The sequence below is a fragment of the Triturus cristatus genome, chromosome 4_1 (assembly GCF_964204655.1).
Source record: "Triturus cristatus chromosome 4_1, aTriCri1.1, whole genome shotgun sequence".
Classification (NCBI taxonomy): domain Eukaryota; kingdom Metazoa; phylum Chordata; class Amphibia; order Caudata; family Salamandridae; genus Triturus; species Triturus cristatus.
In genome coordinates this window covers 68,913,576-68,932,259 of record NC_140585.1, presented here as the reverse complement: position 1 = coordinate 68,932,259, position 18,684 = coordinate 68,913,576, and the positions used below count along the sequence as shown (strand labels likewise).

Here is an 18,684-nt window from a genome sequence, read left to right as displayed (position 1 = left end):
AGGAATGTTTCGTACTTCAAAAAGGTTGACGGGGAACTAGCAGGAGAACAGGACAGCGAAGAAGTAGGGATGGAGTACGACGATTTCCCAGACTGGTCGGCTGCCCCGGAGAGGAGATCCCAAAGGCGAAGTGAAGGCGTACAACAGAGCGAACCAGAGCAAACCGCAGGCAGCCACCGGGAAAACCGAGCCCAAAGAGAAAAGCCCGTTTCCAGGAGCCTGGAGGACAGAGGTGGTTCCAGCAGAGGAGCAGGCTCCCGGTTGCGAGGTAATCCTGCTCCAAGCCAAAGGCTCAGAGACTTTATGTGCCCTTCACCTTAAAGGAACACTTTAATGATTGACATTATCTAAAATGTTGGAGGGATGTAGAGAGCCACTCGGCCTCCACTATATAATGTATCACACTGTACATACATCCCCCACCCCTCGAGGCGGGCTCGCCTCGGGGGTATAAATAAAGATACGGAAGACCGCTCGGGGTCTTTCCGGTTAACCCCCATACCGAGTACCTGTGGTCCCTGTGTCCAGCGAGTGTGGCCTGCACCAGGTCACCACAGGATACACTGCCGCATAGATTCGAAGAGCAGGGGCAGGGCGGTGAGCAGAGAGGTGGGATACACTGCCGCATAGATTCGAAGAGCAGGGGCAGGGCGGTGAGCAGAGAGGTGGGATACACTGCCGCATAGATTCGAAGAGCAGGGGCAGGGCGATGAGCAGAGAGGTGGGATACACTGCCGCATAGATTCGAAGAGCAGGGGCAGGGTGGTGAGCATGCACCTCGATTGAACCTCCCCCCAGGGGGCTACATCGCTAAGGGGGACAGCTAGAGCGCTGCCCCCTTTCTCGCTGGGAATACAAAGTCGGCTAAACTTTTGTCCTCTTGGACCCCCTCATAATCAGCCCAGTGGGGGCGTCTCTGTTCCCCAAAGTTGAGTGTGAGACGTCGTGACTCACAGCCCGCATATCTACAGCATTTTTCATTATTGTGCAACATTTTTCCTTTTCTTGATGTGCAGGTGTTTAACCCTCTCACCTGACATAGTGATCCCCGCAGTCTATAAACCTAGGACACTCCTGGGACAGAGGGAGGGATAGGAGGGTTATATACGTTTTGTTACATTTCTTGAAGCAATTACTAGCTTTTTACCAGCAATGACTTTGTCAGTGTCGTTGCAACGCCTGATATGTTTTTCGTCTCACTGAGAAAATATATAGGCCACCGTGAACCCAGCCGGTCACTTGTACTGTTTGAAATCTTGCCTGATATGACATGTACTGTCATCAATAACATGTTTTGTATACCGGAAAACTAATAAAGCATATTTGGAAAAAAAGAGTACCCTTGGCACGCACCCCCGCATTCCGCTGTGCCCGTATTACTATTACAGACTTTCCTCACATATAAATCTCTGGGATGATACCAGCAGCTTTAACCAGAGTTCCAACTTCTAGGGTTGAGTTTAGCCATTGAGATTTGGCATTCAGCATCATCAGAGCAAAGGCCTCCTTCTAGCTGAGGTGCCGCCTTCTTGCTGTGCTGCTTTTAAGCCACAAATTGATAATGAGGAGCCCAGTGTTGGAGTGATTCAGTTTCCATTAAGGCCCAATCATCTAGGTGTATATTAAGAAGTCACCGTAGCTTACTGCGTGGAAGCCTCTTGGTCCAAGAAGTCGCCGAGTGGGTCCTGTCCCAAGTAACTGAGTGCAGCGAGCATGCTTGCCCTGTTAGGTCTGCAAACTTGGAGAGGGGCTGACGAGAGCTGACCATTTTCCCCCTTCACACATTAAAATGTCCACAAGTGAAATGCTTTGCAGTGATATGTTATTCTTGGGGGACTCAGCTGCCCTCTCAAATGTGACGGTTCAAGGTTCTTCCGCTCTTCCTGCCTGAGATTCAGAAGGTCTATCCGGTTCATAAGTCAATCATTGTTGTTGTGTGCACCAAGATGTGTACTGTCACAATCCCATGACATTAGGTCACAAGGATAATATTTATCGTTCATTTAGGAGATGGGGCTCGGTATTGTTGCATCTTAGTCTGCATTAACATTGGCTGAGCCTATGTGGTATTTCTGCTCACCTTATGCTGACAGTGGGATTTTACAGTTTTTTTCCTATAAAGGAGGGCTCTTCTTGGAGGAGAGTCAGACTTGCTTTGGAGTCTGTGATTTACCTTGCCTGTCTCTGACAGGTTTCGTCTCACTCTTGAATCTTGCTGTGAGAGGCCTCAATCCTTCTCAGGCAGCATCTGTGCTACACGCCTGGTTATTATTGACTGAATAACTATATTTTTGCCTTCTGTATTGATTTCAGTGTTTGATAAACTTGCAGGCCTTCGAATTTGCTGCTGACTCAAGAAGGCTTATTCTTTGAATATGTTACTTGATTGCTTGACAATTATGATGCGTTAGTGGTACATTACCTCATCTACTCTTGAGGATAAGTAGTTCATCTATTAATTTATCAGATTATCAAAGATAGCATTGTCCATTCTGGTGGTGAATGCAGGCAAAACAAAACAGAAGAGAATAGATAAGATATGGAAATATCATTTTCCCTCCCTTGGATTCTGTCTGAATGTTAGGGACTAGATTTATCATTGTAAAGCGTTGCCCTTGTGTCACGCAGGCTGTCGCAAGGACAACACAATTAAATCAGTTTTACCACACAACACAAGAACACATTGTGTGGCCCTGCACGCTTGGTAAATCTGGAGTAACGAAGGCAGAGCAAGTAGAGACTTTGATCTAGTGCCTTGAGGTACTTAAAATCTGAGTTGGATTATTGTGCTGTCATGCATTACAGTGTGGGCAAACTCTCTCTTTTCGCAATTCTGATTTGTGGGTTATCAGAGCAGGAGAGAGGCGCAGGAGAGCGTAGCACAGTTGGAGTATACATATGCTGGTAGAGTTTCCAACTAAATCTGGGAAGGAAGATGGTCCTAGTGGGATTATTGCTACCAATATCACTGCATCCATGGTTGACACAGCTCTTACTATTGCTACTGTTACTACACTACAATTGAGTGTACCAGCATGGAGATATTTTAATATTTTCAAACTGAAAAGAGCGACATTGAAGTGTTCAGTTAGTACTGAATGTCTTACTATATACAGTGAAGATGCACTGAAGTATTTGACTAAGGAAGCAGCCAAATGTATGTGTGAAGCATATGAAAAGCTTGAGGAGTTGGGAGAGGAATGTAGCAGTGATCTGTGCAAAAAGAGAAATGTGCTCAGAAATTAAAGAATGGCTCTGAGTGATGAGTAGGTGAATTAAATGGGTTAATTGACTTTACGGGCACGCATTTCCTTTGCAATAAGTACATGGAAGGGCATAGGTGCATGTTCCATGGCAGAGATCTGATCTTCTCGTATTTACAACACATTTTCCAAAGATAAGGAAAGAACCAGATAAGCCGTATCTGCAAGGGGATAGGTTAGTGACAATTTCAAAGGTGTTTTAGGTGGAGTTGAATATGTTGTTTGAAATTACAGTCATCAAAGGATTTGTGGGCTGAATGTAAAGCAACCAGAACATGGCCAACAGAGAAGGCTCTAAGAGTACCTGCTCATAATAATACAGCTCCTATTGTGATGGAAAAACTAAAAGAAGTGATAACACATTTGAAGCAAAAATACCTAAAGAGAGAGGTGTATTGGTCAAAGATCATGAGAGCTACTCAAGAGCCAAAAGATTCAGTTCGAGGCATATGAGCTGCAGATTACACACTTTTGCATAGATCGCCATCTGGTGTTGGGCCCGGATGTTTGCAGTTTGTTTTTCCTCTTGGAAAGTCTTTGGAAGTCACAAGGTCGGTGACTCCTCCCTTGGATCGTATTGCGCATGGGCTTCGGCTCCATCCTCAGATTGTTTTTCGCCAACAGGGAAAGATGGAGCGTAGTAATAACAGTGAAGAAACCCATGTGTGTTGTATCTAAATAAGATAGACTGGAACAGATACAGGTAGCCGGGGAGGCGGGTGGGCGTGTGTAGATCTGCAGCTCTACATGCCAAGAACAGATGCATACTGGTAAGTAGCATATTCCGTTCGAGGCATATGAGCTGCAGTTTACACACTTTTGCATAGACTATATAGCAGTTCCCAACCCTAGCGGCGACCACCAGTATCTGTTGCAGTGGTTTGAAATAGTGTTTTTAGTACAGCCTGGCCCACACTAGCTTGTTGCTTGGTTTGCACATCTACACAGTAATGTTTAGTGAAAGTGTGCGGTGTTGACCATGTAGCTGCTTTGCAGATATCATCTAATGGGATGTTCCCTAGAAAAGCCATAGAAGCCCCAATCTTTCGTGTAGAGTGAGCTTTAGGGGAACAGAGAGCGTTCGTTTTGCTTTGTGGTAGCAAATCTGTATGCATTTTACAATCCACCTAGCTATCCCTGATTTTGAGATGGGGTTGCCCTTGTGTGGTGGAGAGAAAGAGACAAACAGTTGTTTGGTCTTTCTGAAAGGTTGTGTTCTCTGGATATAGTAAAGTAAGGCCCGTTTAACATTTAGCGTGTGTAGAGCCCTTTCTGCAACAGTTTGAGGTTGCGAGAAAAATACCGATAGTTCTACCGATTGGTTTAGATGGAAGGGGGCGATCTATGCAAAAGTGTGTAGATCTGCAGCTCTACATGCCAAGAACAGATGCATACTGGTAAGTAGCATATTCCTTACATGCATAGTATGAGAGGCCAGTGCAGATTTATAGAAACTTTAGCAGAGTCACCGGTCTGACAAAAGAAGGCAGTAGCGTTTTTCTATCAGCATTTCTTTTTGTCTTTTTTGAGCTTAGTTCCCACCCATCTGACTGCCAATCTTCCTATTCACCACCAGGCTGCCTAGCCCTGCCCCTCTGGGTTTCCCCAGCCCTGTCACTCACACAACCAGACAGGCAGATACACATCATAGCAGAGGCAGGCTGAAATGGTCAGGCAAGCAAATACCAACTTTCTAAAAGTGGTATTTGTAAACACAGAATATTAAAATAAACTTTACTAAAATATGTATTTTATTATTCTGAGTTCAGGCATACTAAACTCGAATTTCTACCATGTTCCCTGGGTCTGTTAGGATCATAGGATGTAACAATTCTAACAGCCCATTCTGGCCTATGGAGAACAGGTAGCCTTACAATAGTGAAAAACGAAAATGGCTGTAATTCACTATTAGGACATGCCACACACATCAGGGCCTGTCCTACCTTAGGCTTACAATGCACTCTGCCCTTGAGCCTACCATAGGGGTGACTAATATGAAGTAAAGGGAAGGTTTAGGGACTGGGAAGTGGGTGCACTTGCCCAGTCAGCATGACAGTACCAGACTGCACGCAGGTTCTGCAATGGCAGACCCTAGATACATTTTACCAGGCTGCTTCTGTGGGTGGCACAACCATTGCTGCAAGCCCACCAGCAGCATTTGTATTTACAAGCCCTGGGCACTCCTGGTGCACTTTACTGGGGTCTGACAGTAAACCAAATAAACCAATCATGGAATCCAACCAACATATACATTTTAAATAAGGAGCACTTGCACTGTGGCACTGGTTGGCAGTGGCACAGTGCTCTGAACGGCCAACACCATAAAAACACATGAGGCACAGCGACAAAAAGTGGAAGGGAGACTCACGCCAAGGTGCCAGGTCTAACATCGCCAATTACTCGAAGAGGAGTGAGGATATTCCAGGAAATGGTGGACTACTGTGTCAGTGGATTCCAAACCTTTCCTTGATTGCAAAGCGTTTACTGAGACTTTACTGAGGCTAAGTGACAGCGATGTGAGTGATCCGGTGCCTTGTGCGATGAATGCATGAGTGCCTCCTGGAGATCAGAGATAAACTAGCGCAACCAGCACTAGGGATGCCAATTTACAGGACTTTTACTTGTTCTGTTATGAAACAGAAGGGTGTGCATTATCAAGACTTACACACAAACAAGGTGAAATAAAAAGCCCTGGGGCCTACGTTTCTACCACATTAGACCCCGTAACCGCACTACTTCCTAGCTGCCTGAAAATGATAGCAGTGGTTTGTCTTGCAATCGAGCAGAGCAACGGGATTGTGATTGGTTATACACATATTGTGTTAGTTCCTCATTCAGTTGAGATTTTGCTGTCTTGAAGTCGAACTCAGCAGTTAAACAGCTGACTGACAAAGTATGAGCAGGTGATTCTTGCGGCTGAGAATATTTCAGTCAGAAGATGAAATACCCTGAATCCCGCTACGTTTTTGCAAATTGCAAACAAGGATGACGATGATTGTGATCATGACTGAATAATGTTACCAAATTATGCACCAAACCAAGATAAGACATACAAGATGTACCAAATGAACTTGCTGGTCTACTTCTGTTTGTAATTGGTTCTTGTCTGAGACTCCATCGAGGAACATTGAGAGCAGCATAAGCAGTTTGTATCATATTGAATCTTATGTAAGCATCATACTTTTTTTTTTTTTTGCATTGTTTTATACCGCGCGAACTTGATCCGAATCCAATCAGGTATCAGAGCGCTTTCCATAGCACCAGTTACGTTACATGAGGACACACATTAATTTTTTGTTAGGTACGGGGAGATTAAGTGATTTGCCCAGAATCACAGGATGTTCAGCATCATTACCGAGACTCGAACCCAGTTCCCCAGGTCCAAGGGAGAGCGCCCTAGCCGTTATGCCAACTCCTCTGCCCATACTTGTATGTATGATGTAACTTCAGCACAAGCAGCAGAACGAATTGCTTTGCAAAGAGCATGCTGCTTAGCTGATGAACTGAGTGTCACAATCTACACAAACAGCAAGTATGGTTTTGGAGTGGTCCATGATTTCAGACAGTTGTGGTCACAGAAGGATTGCATGACTTTGTAGGGTCCCCGGTTAGAAAAAGCATATACATTTTAAATCTGATGGAAGCATTGCATTTCAGTGGTCAAGCGGATTGCTCAAAAGGTCTGGCAATAGGTACACAGATGAGGTCACAGATTGTGCTCTTGAATCTGTCACAATTCAAAAGAGCAATGTAAAACAGAAAATAATAGTGTAAATTGTTTCTTGTAGACTCCAGTACAAGCATTTGGTGTGTTTAAGGAACTCCAGGACGAGACACTAGAAGATGAGAAAAAAAGAGAGAAACAGCAGGTTGCGTAACAATGAGGTCTGGCTGACAACAGAAAACCAATATGATCTGCTCAATTCACGTCACCAATGTCGAGACTGTTACTTGGTCCCACACAATTAGCGAGTAGCTCCTGATCTGATGGTCCGATTATTTAACAAATATTGGGTTAAAGCAAACTTTAGATCTGCGGCAGAAAATCTCTGTCAGCGTTGTGTTACTTGTCAACAGGTAAACGCAGGGAAGGAAAACTGGTGATGATGAGTAAGAAATGCTGCTTTATAACAACCTAACATACATTCTAGTGATTGTATTCTTATTCTTTAAGTGTGTTGAGGCCTACTCAACAAGTGATGTAACAGTATGCCACTGACCACACTATTAATGAGAGAGTTGGTCCTTAGATTCATTATAGAAACTGCTTTTGAATAAGCTAAAGGTACTCATTTTAAGAGTGAGATAAGTAAGCTACTGTGCACAGCCTTGAAGATTGAGCAGAAGTTCCATTGCAGTTACAGCACAGAAGCATCAGGAGTAGTGGAGAGAATCAATTGCACAGTGAAATCAAACCTGACTAAAGTATGTCCCGCAACATCACTGAAATGGCCAGACACCTCCCCAATTGTAATTATAAGCCTCAGAAACACTCCAAATAACAAGACAGGACTATCTCCTCACAAAGTCTTGATGGGAAGAGCAATGAGAATCCCCTTTGTACAATCAGCTTTGAAATGTGTCAATAAGTGATGACATTACTCTAAAGGTCTGGCTGATGCGGTACACTCTATTTCTCATCAGATGAATTTGGCAACTTCATCATCGAAAAAAAGGACTGTGTCACACTCTCCTGCCTGGTGGCTGGGAGTTGGAGAAGAAGCATGTTCACAAATCTTTTCTTGAGCCAAGATGGATAGGTCGGCACCAGGTGATCCTTGTGACAAACACAGCTGAGAAATGTGCAGATTTGCCACAATGGATTCACACATCTCACATATAGACAGTGAACACTGCAGGTGCAGACGCAATAACAACAACTATTGACACACACTGTCAATCTCAAGTTTGCTGCATGGATCCAGATGGGGGTGTTCTAGAAGAAAAGCAACAAGCACAGGAGCAAAAGACTCAAGCTTGTGATGAAGGAGTGAAATAACATTTGACTATCAAGAACCCCTAAGATACCCAGTTCACAGTGAATCAAGATGATTAAGAAGATGAAACTGTGAACCAAGTGGCAACTGAAGATGCTAATGCAGTAGTAATCATAAGGGGATCTGTAGGCAGAACACAAGGAGACATGTGATCTGAGAGTGTTAGAGGTGGAAAAAGAGTGTTGAAAATAAATCAAAGGCCAGAGGCCAATGTAGAGGAGACAGGGCCAGCAGAGCAAGTCTCCATGACAGTGAGAGTGAATCACCAGTCTGAAAAGATGAACAAGAGTATGAGTGCCAATAGAAAGTATGCAGCTCCTGAATGGTCATATTTAGCTGAAACCGGTGTTGAAACAGATGCTGAATCGAATATGGATGTCATTGAATTGACAAATTGCTACATTTTCCTTGAGGAACCTCCAGGAACATTGCTGTGAATGAAAGTGGAAAGAATCTTGATGGACTATATAAGTGATTTTTGAAAACCTTTCTTGAAATATGCACAGTTATTCAAGTTAGGGTCTGTGTTCTATACCTAGGCCTCCAGTCAAAGATAATAGGGCTTTCTTAGTCTCTAATTATTGGACTAAGATATTTGATTATTTTTTTTAAATCATCACAGCTTGATTTAGATTTTTGTACCGAAATATTAGTATTTAGATTTATATTTTTCTTATAGAACTTTTATAAAAGAAGTAAGGCAATTAACAAGCAAAGTTTCTGCTCAATTTTATGAATAATTTTCTTAGTAATGATAGTATTCATTTTAGTTGTCTTGCTGATAATGTCGCCAGTTGGGTACGAATCTGTTCCTAAAAATAAAAGTGTAGAATTAACCACTACATATAATAGTATAGTCGACAAAACTCGCACACAATGACAGGTTTTTAGGTAATTTTAAAGAGAACATACTATAATTTGCAGTTGAAGTATGCAAGCATCATGAAGAAGTAAGATTGCTATTTGTCTGCATTTCTTCCTGATTCTGTTATATAGAGGGGGTGACAAATCTTCAGCTTTCGTTGACTTATTCAATATCATATAATGTTTTCCGTGATGGAGACTTTCTAGCATCTTATTTAATTTATTTCAACGTTTCCTTGTGAAAACTTCTTTTAAGTATAAGACCTGGACCCTTTTTTTTAATCATTTAACAGTTACAATGTAGCCTAATTTAAAATTTAAGCTGACTAATAATACGTTTGTGTGTAAATGGAATGAAGTGGAGTGTGAATTTATTAGGGAATATACTGCTGATCTTGTGTTAGTCTTTCCCCATGTTTATCATGTGAATGAATTGAGTGAAAAGGATGACACTGGTCTTAGAAGAATGAAACGTGGTTCTGGACAAGTCTTAATAGATATATTTGGTGCCTATTGGTGTCGCATTGAATAATGTGAGAATTAGAAAAGCTGTCTACCTTTGTAGACAGGAAAGCTACTAACACTGCAGGAGCATTAACTCGCATTGATGAAGAATTACTGGCAATGTGTGCTATGAAAATGCAAAAGCGCCTTGCATTAGATAGCTTTGCAAAAGAGGGCGTAGTCTGTTGTATGTTGAATATTCAGCAGTGCTGTACTTTCATTATGGACAACAGTATTAGTTACAGATTAGTAATATCACTTAACATTTTGCGTGAGGCAAAGGACATTGAAGAGTATTGATTATAGGAGTTTGCTGGTACAAGCCTTAGTCACATTAGAAAGGGCTTTGCAAAGGTTGCAGAATGGTTCGATCACATAGGTGGAAGTGTTCTCCAAAAAATCCTAATTACACTAATTCTTCTTCTTATATGCCTTATGAGCTACATTCTTTTGCTGAAAATTCTGAAAGTAATTTTTTGCAAAGATCTTACTTATCAAAGTGAAAAGATGGTGTCAGCAACATCTGCGAAGACGAGAAAGAGACAAAAAATCGAGCAGGAGACCCTTAAAGTGTGTGCCTATGATAATATGAAGACACTGGAAGACTCTAGGGATAAGACACGGAAAACGAGAGAAACAGTGTTATGAGCTGTTTAGATAGAATACCGTGAAATGTATTGTTATAATTTTCAAACGGATTTCTGGAAGATATTTCTGAATAATAAATATTTACTTATGATTCTGGACGATTTTGCATGCTATATAAATACGTTTACATGTGACTGTGTGTTTGCATTTTTCTCCTTTCACGTGCACGAGTGAAATGCTTTGCAGTGATTTGTTGTGGTTGCTGTCCTCTCAAATGTAACTGCCTTCTTCAGTTCTTCTTGCCTGAGACTCAAAGGGCCTATTCCTTTCATAAGTCTGTCTATCATTATTTTGTGTGTATCAAGACTTGTATTGTCACATACGATGACATTAGGTCAGAAGGGAACTAATTATTATTTGTTTAGGGAAGGATATTTGGTATTGTGTTTTATTCTGTATTATTATAATTGGCTGAGCCTATGTAACATTTTGTTTACCTTACGTTGTCAGTCAGACTTCTACTGAGTATTTTCCTATCATAGAGGGCTCATCCTGGAGGAGAGTCAGACTTGCTTTGCGATCCAGTGATTTGCCTTGCCTGTCTCTGAGAGTTTTCCTTTCATTCTTGAATTTTGCTATGACAGGGCTTGCTGTGACTGATGCTGCATCAATGCTACATGCCTGAATATTATTGACTGACTAACTATATTTTTGCCTTCTGTAATGATTTATTGTTTAATACACCTACATGGCTTCAAATTTGCTGTTGACTCAAGATGGCTTATTCTTTGAGTATGCTTTTTGATTTATTGACAATTATGATCAGTTAGAGGCATGTTACCTCATGTGCTCTTCAGGGCAAGGCTGCTCTAATCCTGCGTGAGTGCTTTATCATCTTATTACATTATCAAAGTTAGCGTCATCAATAGGTGCGCCCTTTGCAAATTGTCAATTTTATTTTTTGATGCTTGAAGAACAAGGACTACAATCAGACCCAAACAAATGTCATTCTGTGAATGTGAATGCAGGGATGGATGTCTGCTGCCCCTTGCAGGTCTCTGTTCCTGCATGCCCAGCCCTTTCAGTGGGACTGCAAACAGTCACCTGCCTCACTAATATCAGTGGGGCAGGATTCTGCAAACCCTACCAAATGATCAACTTTGCACTGTGTTGGAGTAGTACATGAATCGCAGACCACTGACAGAATATCGGAAACAAAAACATTGTGTGAACAGAATATCGTCCAAAAATGTCGAAGACCAAAATATAGAGAAGGTAAGTATAGATTTAATATTTTTAACATCACTTCTATCTACCTTAAATATAAATATATTCTCAATGTACACTAAAAGCATACTATGCATATTTGGTCTATCAGTGTTTGTGAAACGCAAATTAAGGAACACTAGGTTCTTATTATTGTACTTGGATTCACAAGCAACAACAAGAAATAAAGAACACATATTGTTATGCATAATATAAACGAAAACTAATCAACAAATATAATAAGATGCGAACAAATATGCAGAAGCAACTGTGATAACTATGCTTAAATTATTTACAGTCCTATGTCTTTGTTTGAACTGCATTTAAATGGTAGTCTGTGCTTTTATTTATTAGATACACTATATATATGCACTGATTGGTCCAGCGCGTCATGTGATCAAGACTGCCGTCGGGCAGTCGAAACGTGTCAGGCTGGGCACTAGCTTGTTGATTCATGCACTTGCACTTTCGATTCAGCACTAAATAAAAGAATTTCTCTCCACGTTGTGGTCCGTACCTGCTTTGGATCTAACCAGGGATCGTTATATATATATATATATATAAAAGCACTGGACTGCTAAGCTGGGAGGAATTTAAATACCTTAAAAAAGAACGCGCTACCATCCCGGTAATTTACTTTATACCTAAAGTACATAAAAATATGAATAAACCACCGGGTCGACCCATTATTGCTGCATGTGATGGCCTTTTAGAGAACCTTTCTAGATACATTGATTTTTTCCTGCAGGGGTTTGTTAAAAATTTTAAATCATTTGTACAGGACACGTGTGACTTTCTGAGAAAGATACAAAATATAACATGGAAGCCCACGTATTTATTGGTAGCACTAGATGTGTCCTCCTTATATACATGCATCAAGAGTAAGGATGGAATGAGGGCGGTTGAATATTTTTTGATGAATAGGCCAATTGTATTCTCTCAGCACACTAATATGCTTCTTAAAATGTTATTATTCTGCCTGGAAAATAATGTGTTTCTGTTTGATGGGAAGATGTATCAGCAGATTCAGGGAGTTGCTATGGGGGCCAGCTTCTCTCCCAGCTACGCCTGTTTGTTTATGGGGTGGTGGGAGGAGCTGGTCCTCATGCAACAACATGAGCAGATTTTTAATAGGAGAGTGCTAACGTGGCTCCGCTATATTGATGACTTATTTATAGTGTGGGATGGAGATTCTGAAAGTGCAACAGCTTTTATTGAGTTATTGAATAATAACACAATTAACCTTCATTTTACGTCTGAGATAAGTAAGGAGATGGTCACATTCCTGGATGTGCGAGTCCAGGTAATGAACAATAGATTATCTACTACCCTCTATAGAAAACCTATGGCAGGCAATACATTGCTTCATGCCTCTAGCGCACATCCGCCACATCTCATCATAAGCATCCCGTATGGGGAGATGCTTCGCATCAGACGAATATGCAGTGAGGAGGCGGATTGCAATATAAAACAGAAGGAAAGCCGAGTTAGGTTTCTTGATAGGGGATATAGCTCTGATGTGATAGAGTCAGCAATTGCCAAGTCCAAGTCTTTGGCTAGGCAAGATCTGTTAAAATACAAGGATAAACAGACTGGCCAAGGTGGAGGAGAGGAACCCATAAGGTTGATTCTTGGATTTTCGCGCCAGGAAAAACAAATTAGGACACTAGTGAGGAAGAACTGTCCCATTGTAAAGGATGACCCAGTAATTGGGGGGTTATTACCCAATAATCCATCAGTCACCTTTAGGAAAGCCAATAGCATGGGCATGTCACTAGTCAAAAGCAACCTTGAAGTGAAAGGAAAGGGCTCATGGCTCATGGCAAGGAAGGGGTTCTTCAAATGTTCATCATGCAAGGCGTGCCAGTATGGAATTAACCAAAAACCAAAGGAAATGATGGACGGAGTGTTGAACATTGCAAGCACTCACCCCCAGTCAACTGATTTGGGTTTAATCCATCACCGTTCTTTAGCCCACTCTGCCACCCCAGTTCAGACATGGGCATATGCAAATCAGTCTGACCCTGTGCCTCATGGGAACAGTCCAGCCCGAACTGCCAAGCCATGTCTTCCCTGGACCGGAAACAAGCTTCCTAGGACCGGTTTCTGGCATTTCAGCCGTCTTCATCCAGGCTTGCTTGAGTCCAGTGGCAAAGTGAGCCACTGGACTCAAGCAACTGGGGTGGCAGAGTGGGCTAAAGATTAAACCCAGATCAGTTGACTGGGGGTGAGTGCTTGCAATGTTCAACACTCCGTCCATCATTTCCTTTGGTTTTTGCTTTGTTCGCCATAAGTTGGCAGGGTATGCTCAGACGTGAGTCCCTTGCTCACTTTGCCACTGGATTCAAGCAAGCCTGGCTGAAGACGGCTGAAATGCCAGAAACCGGTCCTAGGAAGCTTGTTTCCGGTCCAGGGAAGACATGGCTTGGCAGTTCGGGCTGGACTGTTTCCATGAGGCACAGGGTCAGACTGATTTGCATATGGCCATGTCTGAACTGGGGTGGCAGAGTGGGCTAAAGAACGGTGATGGATTAAACCCAGATCAGTTGACTGGGGGTGAGTGCTTGCAATGTTCAACACTCCGTCCATCATTTCCTTTGGTTTTTGCTTTGTTCGCCATAAGTTGGCAGGGTATGCTCAGACGTGAGTCCCTTGCTCACTTTGCCACTGGATTCAAGCAAGCCTGGCTGAAGACGGCTGAAATGCCAGAAACCGGTCCTAGGAAGCTTGTTTCCGGTCCAGGGAAGACATGGCTTGGCAGTTCGGGCTGGACTGTTCCCATGAGGCACAGGGTCAGACTGATTTGCATATGGCCATGTCTGAACTGGGGTGGCAGAGTGGGCTAAAGAACGGTGATGGATTAAACCCAGATCAGTTGACTGGGGGTGAGTGCTTGCAATGTTCAACACTCCGTCCATCATTTCCTTTGGTTTTTGCTTTGTTCGCCATAAGTTGGCAGGGTATGCTCAGACGTGAGTCCCTTGCTCACTTTGCCACTGGATTCAAGCAAGCCTGGCTGAAGACGGCTGAAATGCCAGAAACCGGTCCTAGGAAGCTTGTTTCCGGTCCAGGGAAGACATGGCTTGGCAGTTCGGGCTGGACTGTTCCCATGAGGCACAGGGTCAGACTGATTTGCATATGGCCATGTCTGAACTGGGGTGGCAGAGTGGGCTAAAGAACGGTGATGGATTAAACCCAGATCAGTTGACTGGGGGGTGAGTGCTTGCAATGTTCAACACTCCGTCCATCATTTCCTTTGGTTTTTGCTTTGTTCGCCATAAGTTGGCAGGGTATGCTCAGACATGAGTCCCTTGCTCACTTTGCCACTGGATTCAAGCAAGCCTGGCTGAAGACGGCTGAAATGCCAGAAACCGGTCCTAGGAAGCTTGTTTCCGGTCCAGGGAAGACATGGCTTGGCAGTTCTGGCTGGACTGTTCCCATGAGGCACAGGGTCAGACTGATTTGCATATGGCCATGTCTGAACTGGCGTGGCAGAGTGGGATAAAGAATGTGATGGATTAAACACAGATCAGTTGACTGGGGGTGAGTGCTTGCAATGTTCAACACTCCGTCCATCATTTCCTTTGGTTTTTGCTTTGTTCGCCATAAGTTGGCAGGGTATGCTCAGACGTGAGTCCCTTGCTCACTTTGCCACTGGATTCAAGCAAGCCTGGCTGAAGACGGCTGAAATGCCAGAAACCGGTCCTAGGAAGCTTGTTTCCGGTCCAGGGAAGACATGGCTTGGCAGTTCGGGCTGGACTGTTCCCATGAGGCACAGGGTCAGACTGATTTGCATATGGCCATGTCTGAACTGGGGTGGCAGAGTGGGCTAAAGAACGGTGATGGATTAAACCCAGATCAGTTGACTGGGGGTGAGTGCTTGCAATGTTCAACACTCCGTCCATCATTTCCTTTGGTTTTTGCTTTGTTCGCCATAAGTTGGCAGGGTATGCTCAGACGTGAGTCCCTTGCTCACTTTGCCACTGGATTCAAGCAAGCCTGGCTGAAGACGGCTGAAATGCCAGAAACCGGTCCTAGGAAGCTTGTTTCCGGTCCAGGGAAGACATGGCTTGGCAGTTCGGGCTGGACTGTTCCCATGAGGCACAGGGTCAGACTGATTTGCATATGGCCATGTCTTAACTGGGGTGGCAGAGTGGGCTAAAGAACGGTGATGGATTAAACCCAGATCAGTTGACTGGGGGTGAGTGCTTGCAATGTTCAACACTCCGTCCATCATTTCCTTTGGTTTTTGCTTTGTTCGCCATAAGTTGGCAGGGTATGCTCAGACGTGAGTCCCTTGCTCACTTTGCCACTGGATTCAAGCAAGCCTGGCTGAAGACGGCTGAAATGCCAGAAACCGGTCCTAGGAAGCTTGTTTCCGGTCCAGGGAAGACATGGCTTGGCAGTTCGGGCTGGACTGTTCCCATGAGGCACAGGGTCAGACTGATTTGCATATGGCCATGTCTGAACTGGGGTGGCAGAGTGGGCTAAAGAACGGTGATGGATTAAACCCAGATCAGTTGACTGGGGGTGAGTGCTTGCAATGTTCAACACTCCGTCCATCATTTCCTTTGGTTTTTGCTTTGTTCGCCATAAGTTGGCAGGGTATGCTCAGACGTGAGTCCCTTGCTCACTTTGCCACTGGATTCAAGCAAGCCTGGCTGAAGACGGCTGAAATGCCAGAAACCGGTCCTAGGAAGCTTGTTTCCGGTCCAGGGAAGACATGGCTTGGCAGTTCGGGCTGGACTGTTCCCATGAGGCACAGGGTCAGACTGATTTGCATATGGCCATGTCTGAACTGGGGTGGCAGAGTGGGCTAAAGAACGGTGATGGATTAAACCCAGATCAGTTGACTGGGGGTGAGTGCTTGCAATGTTCAACACTCCGTCCATCATTTCCTTTGGTTTTTGCTTTGTTCGCCATAAGTTGGCAGGGTATGCTCAGACGTGAGTCCCTTGCTCACTTTGCCACTGGATTCAAGCAAGCCTGGCTGAAGACGGCTGAAATGCCAGAAACCGGTCCTAGGAAGCTTGTTTCCAGTCCAGGGAAGACATGGCTTGGCAGTTCGGGCTGGACTGTTCCCATGAGGCACAGGGTCAGACTGATTTGCATATGGCCATGTCTGAACTGGGGTGGCAGAGTGGGCTAAAGAACGGTGATGGATTAAACCCAGATCAGTTGACTGGGGGTGATTGCTTGCAATGTTCAACACTCCGTCCATCATTTTCTTTGGTTTTTGCTTTGTTCGCCATAAGTTGGCAGGGTATGCTCAGACGTGAGTCCCTTGCTCACTTTGCCACTGGATTCAAGCAAGCCTGGCTGAAGATGGCTGAAATGGCAGAAACCGGTCCTAGGAAGCTTGTTTCCGGTCCAGGGAAGACATGGCTTGGCAGTTCTGGCTGGACTGTTCCCATGAGGCACAGGGTCAGACTGATTTGCATATGGCCATGTCTGAACTGGCGTGGCAGAGTGGGATAAAGAATGTGATGGATTAAACCCAGATCAGTTGACTGGGGGTGAGTGCTTGCAATGTTCAACACTCCGTCCATCATTTCCTTTGGTTTTTGCTTTGTTCGCCATAAGTTGGCAGGGTATGCTCAGACGTGAGTCCCTTGCTCACTTTGCCACTGGATTCAAGCAAGCCTGGCTGAAGACGGCTGAAATGCCAGAAACCGGTCCTAGGAAGCTTGTTTCCGGTCCAGGGAAGACATGGCTTGGCAGTTCGGGCTGGACTGTTCCCATGAGGCACAGGGTCAGACTGATTTGCATATGGCCATGTCTGAACTGGGGTGGCAGAGTGGGCTAAAGAACGGTGATGGATTAAACCCAGATCAGTTGACTGGGGGTGAGTGCTTGCAATGTTCAACACTCCGTCCATCATTTCCTTTGGTTTTTGCAGTATGGAATTAACACCACAACCTATACAACAGCATTTGACTCTAAAAATTGCGAAATAAGACATCTTACATGCAAATCTGACTTTGCAGTGTATGTGCTTACCTGCAGTTGTAAATTGAAATATGTAGGAAGCACAAAATTGCCTGTGCATAAAAGAATCCTTCAACATATCCGGGCTATTTGCAACAATGACGAGAATTATCCTGTTGCAAGGCATTTTAAGATTAACCATAATAGTGACCCAAAGCATTTGAGATACTATGTTATAGAGGCTACAACTCCCCAGAAAAGAGGTGGAGATAGAGAATCAAAATTGAGGAGGTTGGAAACAACTTATATCCTGCAATTTGATTCTAAATATCCCAGGGGGTTGAATAACAGTGAAGATCTATATACTTTCTTATGACGACAGCGATTTTTATAACAATAAAGAGATCAACATGGAGTTTCTTGTGATGTGAGATAGTACTGATGATATACATTAATGTTTCCTACCTTGTGATAAGATGAATGTTACTAGGTTCCACCGTACATGAATTTTTAGATTGCAAATTTTAGGATAGTATTTATATATTTATGATGTTTTAGGAATGATTTTAGGAATCATTATTGGAAAGTATATTTTTGTGCTTCCATATATATTATATTATGTGATTTCTTGATGGATCTACCTATTATATTGATTATATTTATTGTTGTCCTGGAATCTTTTGCACTTTAGAAATTTATGCTATTTGCACAACCTTTTTGCTCACAGTGAAGATGGGATACACCACATATGCTGCTTTGAATTAATAACTGTAGTATTATGTGATTGAATATGTGAGCTTTAGTAGGAGTAGAGATTTTAGGAGATCGCCTTACTGGAATCCGGAACTGTTTAGAGATTTTATATCTTTTTTTATAAGGTTCATTAGGTACAGCATTATACTGATTTTGTTAAGCACTTTATTAAGTTACACTGATGGGGCATAGTGAGGAACTTTAATTGATTTATGCATTTATGCTGTCATTATTTATTGTATATTTAAAACAAATACAAACAAATCTTTTTCAGCCTTTTTGCAATTTGGAAGGGCTTAGATATATATTTTTTCAGTGGTCATGATTTTACATTTATGTATTTGTCAATGAGCATTTGTTACAGCTAATATGGAAGTGTTTTCACTATGTCCATGATAATGTCATTGCACTTGCACTTTAAAAAGCGAGGTAAATAGCCAAAGAGTTGTCATGTGATCAAGGGCGGGATCGCTCGAAACGCGTAATGGCGGAGTTGGCTGAATAAAAATCGCACAGAACTA

At 43.2% G+C, this 18,684-nt stretch overlaps 1 pseudogene across 1 annotated transcript in view; it reads right to left on the bottom strand.

Moving 5' to 3' along the window:
- LOC146839544 (aldehyde dehydrogenase family 3 member B1-like) overlaps window positions 1-18,684 on the bottom strand; it is a 386,047-nt pseudogene that overhangs the window by 83,869 nt on the left and 283,494 nt on the right. The gene's annotated exons all lie outside the window — the stretch shown is intronic.